Source organism: Tenrec ecaudatus, chromosome 3 (genome assembly GCF_050624435.1).
Source record: "Tenrec ecaudatus isolate mTenEca1 chromosome 3, mTenEca1.hap1, whole genome shotgun sequence".
NCBI lineage: Eukaryota > Metazoa > Chordata > Mammalia > Afrosoricida > Tenrecidae > Tenrec > Tenrec ecaudatus.
Window position 1 is genome coordinate 169,367,803 of NC_134532.1, and position 8,464 is coordinate 169,376,266.

The 8,464-nt window shown below is 47.1% G+C and overlaps 1 pseudogene; it reads right to left on the reverse strand.

The window, feature by feature from the left end:
- Positions 1 to 5,338: 5,338 nt before the first annotated feature.
- On the reverse strand, positions 5,339 to 6,649 carry LOC142443661 (alpha-enolase pseudogene; annotated as a pseudogene).
- Positions 6,650 to 8,464: the final 1,815 nt, after the last annotated feature.

The following is an 8,464-nucleotide window of genomic DNA, read 5'->3' on the forward strand; positions in this document are numbered from 1 at the left end:
CAGAAATATAAAATCTACAGGTGATAGTGATACTTAAACCCAGGCCAGCACGGCTAAAACGAAACTCCCTGCCATCAATTCAATGCTGACTCACGGCGACTCCACAGGACAGAGTAGAACTGCCCTGGGAGTTTCCAAGACTCTAACTCTTGACTGGTACAGACAGCCTCAACTTTCTCCCTTGGAATGGCTGGCAGTTTCACATTGCTGACCTAGTGGTAGGCAACCCAACACACAACCCACTATGCAGTGAAGGCTTCTTGCCATCCCTGGGACTTTGTGTCAATTCTTGCAGGGTGTGAAAATGATCTTTCCCAAATGCCCTGCAGTTTTGCTTCTGTGCACTTTTCAAGAAGAATTGGAAGGAAAGTAAGAGAAGCTAACCACGTTGGGGTAAAGCTTCTGATCTTCAATAGGGCTGCTGGTCCAAGATATTTTTATCCAGGAATGAACCTGAGCAGCTGCAATGTACTACTTAATTAAATCATGAATGATAAATCCCTCATAAATTATACTTAAACATTTTATCATCTCAATAGTTTTTATGTGTTTTTTTAAACTATAATCTGTAAACATTTAAGTGGAAGCCATGAATTAGATTTCAAATGAGATGAGTAAATTTAGATGGTGACATCCATTTTCATAGCAATCCAGTTTATTTTAAGGGACAATTAGTAGCACTTATAAAAAATGTATCTAATTGCGAGGCTAAATCAGACTCCGCAGTAATGGATGCTTTTACCCTCATTAGGCCTGCTTTTTTCCCCACAGTGACGGAAACAATAGAGGAATAGTGGCAAAATTTTAAAATCTAAAAGGGAAATGCTATAATAAACTTAATTATCATATTTCAACCAGTCAAAATTTAACTGGGCCAATAACTCATTTCTAGGCCTCACAAGTCACTTATATGCTGACCTGACTGTGCTCACCTTGGGAGCTTCTGGGGAGTGGAAACAGTGAAGTGCTCAGGGTTAAACCCACGCAGAAGGGCCTCGGGAGAAAGGCCTGGTGACCCACTTCTGAAAAGTTCTACCCTGACGTACACATGGAGTTGCTGGGAGTCTGGAGCAGCTCCCAGAGTGACTGGCTTGGCCCAAACCAACACCCACTGCTGAATGTGACCTGATCTAACATAACCTGAACTCCTTCGTTACACTAAGCTCAAAGGGTTGCTTATATTGTTTGAGGTCTTAACTCGTTTTCAAATGGCTAGATGTCAAAGCTCAAGTTTCCATGACAAAGATGACAATGCTCTGATGCCGCCGCTACACTCCTCAGGAATGTGGAGGACATGTGGTCTGACTTCTCTGGTCAAGGCCCCTTTTGGAAACCCATGGTCCGATAGCTGTTGTCGAGGCTGCCTGTCTATCATGGAGGTTTTCCCTTCTGTAGTAATCGGAGTCGGACGCCCTTGAAAGACAAGGAGCCAAGTTGGCGTGGTACTGAGCCAAAGAAATCCACTTAGCTGCTCCCACCATGCCCAGACTTTAACCAGCTAGAAGATCTTGAGGGGAAGGCATTTCTATCCCAGTACCTGCAACAGGGGGCGCGGGACAGCTCTCTGCAGGGGCTCATCAAACCCAGCTCCAACGTAATCTTGCACGGATATGTCCCGGGCTGCTCCTTCCTTTCCGAAGGCTTTTCCGAAGGAAGTCTGTATTCATCTCCCTTAAAAGCCACCCCCTATGATGTTCAGGACAATTGTAGTGGGGCAGATGTCTTCCAGGAACACAAACTGTAGCAAAGGGATGTCATTCCGCTACCCTAGGGGCTGGAAGGAGCCCCTGCGGCGATCCCCCAGCCCCGGCCTCTTGCGCCTTTTGGCAGAGGACCCAGGGTGACCAGACCTTCTGGCTTTTCAGGAAAGTGGCATCAGATTTTTTTAAGTCACTTTATTAGGGGCTCATACAACTCTTAGCACAATCCATACATACATCAATTGTGTAAAGCACGTTTGTACATTCATTGTCTTTATCATTCTCAAAACGTTTGCTCTCCACCTAAGCCCCTGGCATCAGCTCCTCATTGTTTCCCCACCTTCCCTGCTCCTCTCTCCCTCATGAACTCTTGATCATTTATAACTTATTATTATTTTGTCATATTTTATACTGTCCGACATTGCCCTTCACACACTTTTCTTTTTATCCATCTCCCAGGGAGGAAGTTATATGTTGATTCTTTTAATCAGTTCCCTCTTTCTACCCCACTCTCCCTCCACCCTCCCGGTATCGCCACTCTCACCACTGGTCCTGAGGGGATCATCTGTCCTGGATTCCCTGTGTTTCCAGTTCCTATCTTTACCAGTGCACATCCTCTGGTCCAGTTGGATTTATAAGGTAGAATTGGGATCATGATAGTGGGTGTGAGTGTAGGTGTGGGTGAAGCATTTAAGAACTAGAGGAAAGGTGTATGTTTCATCCTTGCTATACTGCACCCTGATTGGCTCATCTCCTTTCCTCAAACTTTCTGTAAGGATATGTCCAGTTGCCTACAGATGGGTTTTGGGTCCCCAGTCTGCACTTCCCTCATTCACAATGATAGGATGTTTTGTTCCTTGGGCATCAAGATTTTTATTTAAAAAAACCTCACAACTTTGAAAAATATTGGCAACTCATTACAACCCTCCCCCCCAAAAAAAACAAACAGTTAATACTTATCAGGTATAATAATGCATTTCTGGATTAGGCATTGGACTGCTAACCAAGAGGTTGGCAGTTCAAACCTGTCAGCTACTCCAAGGGAAGAGGAAGAGGTTATCTGCGCTCAGAATGATTTACCATCTCAGAAACTATAGACAGGGTCACTATGAGTTGGAATTGATTAGATGGCAGTGGGTGCGTGGGCAATTTCTAGCTCTCAGATTTCCTGTTGAAAATTAATATACAATTGATGTATGCATTGTTGTAAGAGCCCTCAATAAAATGACTAACAAAAAAGAAAACTGTGTATTATAAAAACTATTGTTTGGTAGGTTTATAATCTCCATGCTCAATCAGTTTAGAAATTTCACCCTACATAGTTGTAATATGTAGAGAGACAGACACACAGATACATAGCTCTAAGTCTACACCCACCAGCATTGCAAATGTATGTTGGGTTTTCAAGAATCTTTATGGGAACAGACAAGCTCATCTTTCTCCCAAGAAGAAGACAGACATCGACATGTTCACGTGGGGTACCGGGCCCTGTGTGCCAAGGGCTGTTTTAGATCAGATACTGGGGACAAGCAGGTATGTTGTTAGGTGCTGTGGAGTCCTTTCTAATCGTAGCAATCCCACGCACATCAGGACGAACACCGCCCAGTCCTGCACCAGCCGCACAATTGCTGTTCTACATGAGCCCATTGCTGCAGCCACTGTGTCCGTCCATTTTACTGAGGGAGGCTCTGCTCCGATGCCGCAGGACACAATGCAGGCAACAGTAAGCTTGCCTTCTAGCTTACACTCATACTCGTGCAATGGATGGCATTCACAAAGAAACACATATAAGGAACTGGAGGATGAAAAAATCTCCATGAGACACAGAACTAGGTGATGTTAGTAGACACTTCACCATGCTACTCAGAGTTTAATCAAGCTAAAACTTTTAAAAATGGGCTACGTTTTGGAGAAGGCAGCTATGAGAACAGCCACTTATTGGAATAGTGCTTGTCCATGTTGATGGTTAATGTAATGTGTCAATTTGGCTAAGCTTCTCTGTGGTTTAGCAGGCATTCAACTGATAGCTTTCCCCTAAAGTAGTCTAATGTAATCACTTTCCATTCTGTGATCTGTGTTGAGCAGCCAATCCGTTGAGAGGGGAGTTTTCTTGGGACAGTGGCCTGCCTCCAGTATGTAAATGGATGTTCTGGCAAGGTTGCTCTCTGTCTCTCTCTCTCAACCCTGCACAGTTTTGGTGACTTCACCTACTGGTCTTGGGATGTGCACCTGCAGGAATCTTCAGCCTATTGCCTAACCTGAAAATTTTGGAATTACCAGCCCCTGCAGCCATCAGAATCTTCAGCCTCCCATCTGACCCATGGATTTGGAACGTGTCAGACTCAACAATTGCATAAGCCCTCTCCTTTAAACAGAAGTCTTTATGTATTCACTAGATTTGCTCTGCTGGGAAACCAGGGCTGAGACACTGGATTGCATCCCTTTTGTGTACCATTGCACTTGAGTAAACCTGCCCACAAAACCTCTGTAAAGGGCGGAAGAACAAGGTGTCACCTGGAAGCCCAAGGTGCACCTGACTCAACCCGAAGCGTTTCAATCACCTCATCTACACCTTGAAGAAGGAAGACCAAAGAAGAATGGCTGCATTTTAATCATGGTGCTGGTGAAGCATATTGAAAATGCTATGGACTACCAAAAGATCAGCAAATCTGTCTTGCAGGAAGTACAGCCAGACTACTTAGAAGTGAGGGTGGCAAGCCATTGTTTCATCTCCTTTGGACATGTTATCAGGAGAGACCAGTCTCTGGAAAATGGAATTATGTTTGGTAAAAGAGAAGGGCAATGAAAAGGAGGAAGGCCCTGGATAAGATGGACTGACCCAGTGGCTGCATGGATGGACTCACGTGTAAGAACAGGTCCGGGTGGTGTTTTGTTCTGTGGTACACAGTCATTCCGAGTCGGAACTGATTTGAAGCACCTAACGATGGCAATATGTGCCAAGTGCCGTGCTAGGAATAAGTGACACAATGATGAACAAGGAAAACCTCCTATTGTTAATTGCAGTAAGCCGAAAATAAATGAAAAAACCATAAGAACGCAAAATTGTGATCATATAAAATGACCAAAACACACACACACATCCCACTTTAATCAGGATCCTATTTTCCATTAGTAGTCCCTCCTGATCTATGACCCCATTACCTGGCCCACAACCCCACTGGTATGCCTTCCCAATTGACAGAGTTAGGCAAAACAGTGCTGTGGGGAGATCAATCATGAGACCATTGTAAACCGTGCCAGCGAGAGATGGTAGTTGGCTGCCCTGGGATGGTGGCCTTGAACTTAAGAAAGGAGGGGCTAGACTCTGATCCATGTTAGAGAAGGGGTTTCCCTGATGCCCAGGATTACTCGTTTGCCTCTTTTTCTTCATTGTTTCTTTTTTCCTAGGGGTCACTGATGTTTATTTTGCAAACAAAACCACTGGGGATGTTGCCTGTTGACACCTCGGGATGACACTGGGACACTTGGTGGGAAGCTCTCGAGAAGGGCGAAGAGTTGAGTCACAGGGTCACAAAGCTGGGGTTCCAACAGGTGTCAGCTGGTCTGGCTTGGCAGGGCAGTTCTAGTGAAGCGGAGAGAATGCCGACAGGCTTGGGGAGGGGCTACCAGAGGTCTGCCTGCCCAGCTTATTTGGCGAGGGGATTTCTGAACTTCTGGCCAGCAAACTTGGCCTTGCTGCCCAGCTCCTCTTCAATTCTGAGGATCTGGTTGTACTTGGCCAGGCGTTCAGATCGGCACGGTGAACCAGTCTTGATCTGTCCAGTGCAGAGTGCCACCACCAGGTCAGCAAAGAAGTATCCTCGGTCTCCCCAGAACGATGAGATACCATGACGCCCCACCCACTGGACTGGGGCAGCTTGCACGCCTGCAGAGACTCGGTCATGGAGCTGATCTGGTTCACTTTGAGCAGGAGGCAGTTGCACGACTTCTCGTCCACGGCCTTGGCAATTCGCTTCGGGTTGGTCACTATGAGATCGTCCTCTACAACCTGGATCCCTGAACTGGCAGTGAACTTTGCCAAACATCCCAGTCATCCTGGTCGAAGGGGTCTTCGATAGATACCACTGGGTATTTCGTGATGAAGGACTTGTACAGGTCTGCCAGTTGGTCAGGTGAGATGTACCTGCTGGAGTCATCAGGAGACTTGAAATCTAGGTCGTATTTCCCAGACCTGAAGAACTTGGAGGCAGCAACGTCCATGCCAATCACCACCTTGTCGGTGTAACCAGCTTTCCCAATAGGTTCTTAAGAAGCTCCAGGGCTTCTTTGTTCTCCAAGATGTTGGGGGCAAATCCGCCTTCATCGCCGACATTGGTGGCATCCTTGCCGTACTTCTACTTGATGACGTTCTTCAGGTTGTGGTACACCTCGGCCCCGATGCGCATGGCCTCCCTGAAGTTGGCTGCTCTGACGGGGAGGATCATGAACTCCTGCATGGCCAGCTTGTTGCCGGCGTGGGAGCCGCCGTTGATCACATTGAAAGCAGGAACGGGCAGGATAACTTTGGAATTGCCAGCCAAGTCAGCAATGTGACAGTATAGGGGGACTCCCTTCTCAGCAGCTCTGGCCTTGCACACAGTGAGGGACACTCCCAGAATGGCATTTGCACCAAATTTTGATTTATTCTCAGTTCCATCCATCTCAATCATCAGCTTGTCGATCTTTTCCTGTTCCGTAACGTTCAGCTTTTTGCTAACCAGGGCAGGTGCAATTGTTTCATTGATGTGCTCAACAGCCTCTGAGACACCTTTGCCCAGGTACCGGGTCTTATCATTGTCCCGGGGCTCCAGGGACCCATAGATCCCAGTCGAGGCTCCACTGGGCATGGCAGTTCTGAAGAGCCCTTTGGCACTGTAAAGATCGACCTCAATGGTGGGATTTCCACAGGAGTCAAAGATCTCTCTGGCGTGAACCTTGAGGATAGACATGATGGATTTCTGGCCGCTGGTTCTCGTCGCCCAGGAAGGAAGTGGAGGAAGCTGCAGACACGGAGACGGGTGTTGGGTCAGCAGAGGGCGGATGCTCTTCTTCATTGTTTCTGTGGAATATATCTACTCTCTTAAAAGTCAACCCAAACTTTGGCCGTGTAGGAACTAAATGCAGAGTCCACTCCAGTCTAGTAATAGCATCGTTGTGAATTGACTTTCATGGAGTCTAAGTCCACAGAGATAAAAATCAGGGCCATGATCCTGCATGCTCAAAGTACCTCTGAAAATGTCAATTTTGGGGGTCACCAGAAGTTCCTTGGCTTTTCAAAAATGCGAACAGCGTGGTTTCCCCTTTTATCAAAACATTCGGTGCATTTGCTTTATTGCTTAGTTTTTGTTGTTTTCTTTTTAAACTTGGATCCCGTAGTCACAGCAGACCTCAACCGCGACCCTTTGCCAAGTGAGACGGAGGAGGAGTGCCTCTTGGAGAACATTTGAGTCTCCCCAAACCCTGGCTTGCTCGGAACCTTGGGGTTTCTGTAGGCTGTTTATTTTTTCACTCAGTGTGGTAGGCAGGCAGGCAGTGGAGTCAGCCTGGGCCCAGTGGGCAGTGTCCCTGAGAAGCTGGGTTTTGAAAATCAAGCACACTTGAAAAGAAAAATCAAAGGACATAGCTAATGTTTTCTCCATGTAGAGGGAGGAGCAACGAAAGGACATAGGGGCAAGTGTTCTCAGCCTGGGGTGTCCCAGCTGTGTTCTGGCAGCCCATGTCTTTCTCCACCCTGTCCTGTATGTGTTTGTCAGGTCGGGATGGAGTCAGGGGAAAGAAATTAGATACGGAATCAAAGATGGGTTTGAATTGTGGTGCTGGTGAAGATTATCGAAAGCACCCTGGACCGCTGCCACAAGGACAAACAGATCTGTCTTGGAAGAAGTTCACCAGTCCAGAATGTTCTGTACCAGCTAGGAGGCTGAGCGGACTTCCTCTGATGTACTTTGGACATGTGGTTAGGAGAGACCAGTCTCTGGAGAAGGACATCGGGCCTGGCCAAGTAGAGAGCCAGTAAAAAGAAAGGAAACAGCGGAAGACCTTCAAGGAGATGGGTTGACACAATGGTGGCATCAATGGACTCTGACGTAACAACCGTGATGAGAATGGCACAGGGCAGTGTTTCCTACCATTGTGCTCAGGGTCACTATGGGTCAGCACCAACTCAATGACACCTAACACAGAGCATCCCTGGTGGCGCCTCTGATGATGTGCTTAGCTGCTAACCAAAGAGTTGAAGGTTCCAGTCTGCTCAGGGCTCCTCCGAAGAATGACTTAGCAGTTCTGAATGACCTTACTTCCCCCAAATCAGCCATTAAAAGCCCTTTGAGGCATTTGGGGTGACTGCGAGTTGGAATCAGCCCCCTAGCAACTGTTTGCATGCAGAGAAGGTGACAGATGTACAAGGAAAATGGATTCCAGTCCCCCTCCAGGCCATGAGAGTGTCCTCTTTGGTCACTCTGTTACAAGGGTAAATGATTAAAGACACATTCAGGGAACTGGTGCTAGTGGAGAGTTATCTCGGTCACCCAGGACACAGAGCATTTGTAGCCAGGTGGAGACGTTTGATCTGTGAGTTCTCAATGCCTTCCATTCTCGGTGAGCCTGCGGGGCCCAAGTGAGGGCTTTCTCCCCTTCGTGTGACCTTGGTGTCAATATTGCAGTTTAAGGAGAGTAATAACAGCAGCGAATGGCATGCTCACACAGAACTTGCTCATGGAGCAAGAGGCAGTTGTGGGAACAAAACAAGGGAATCAGGAAAGATG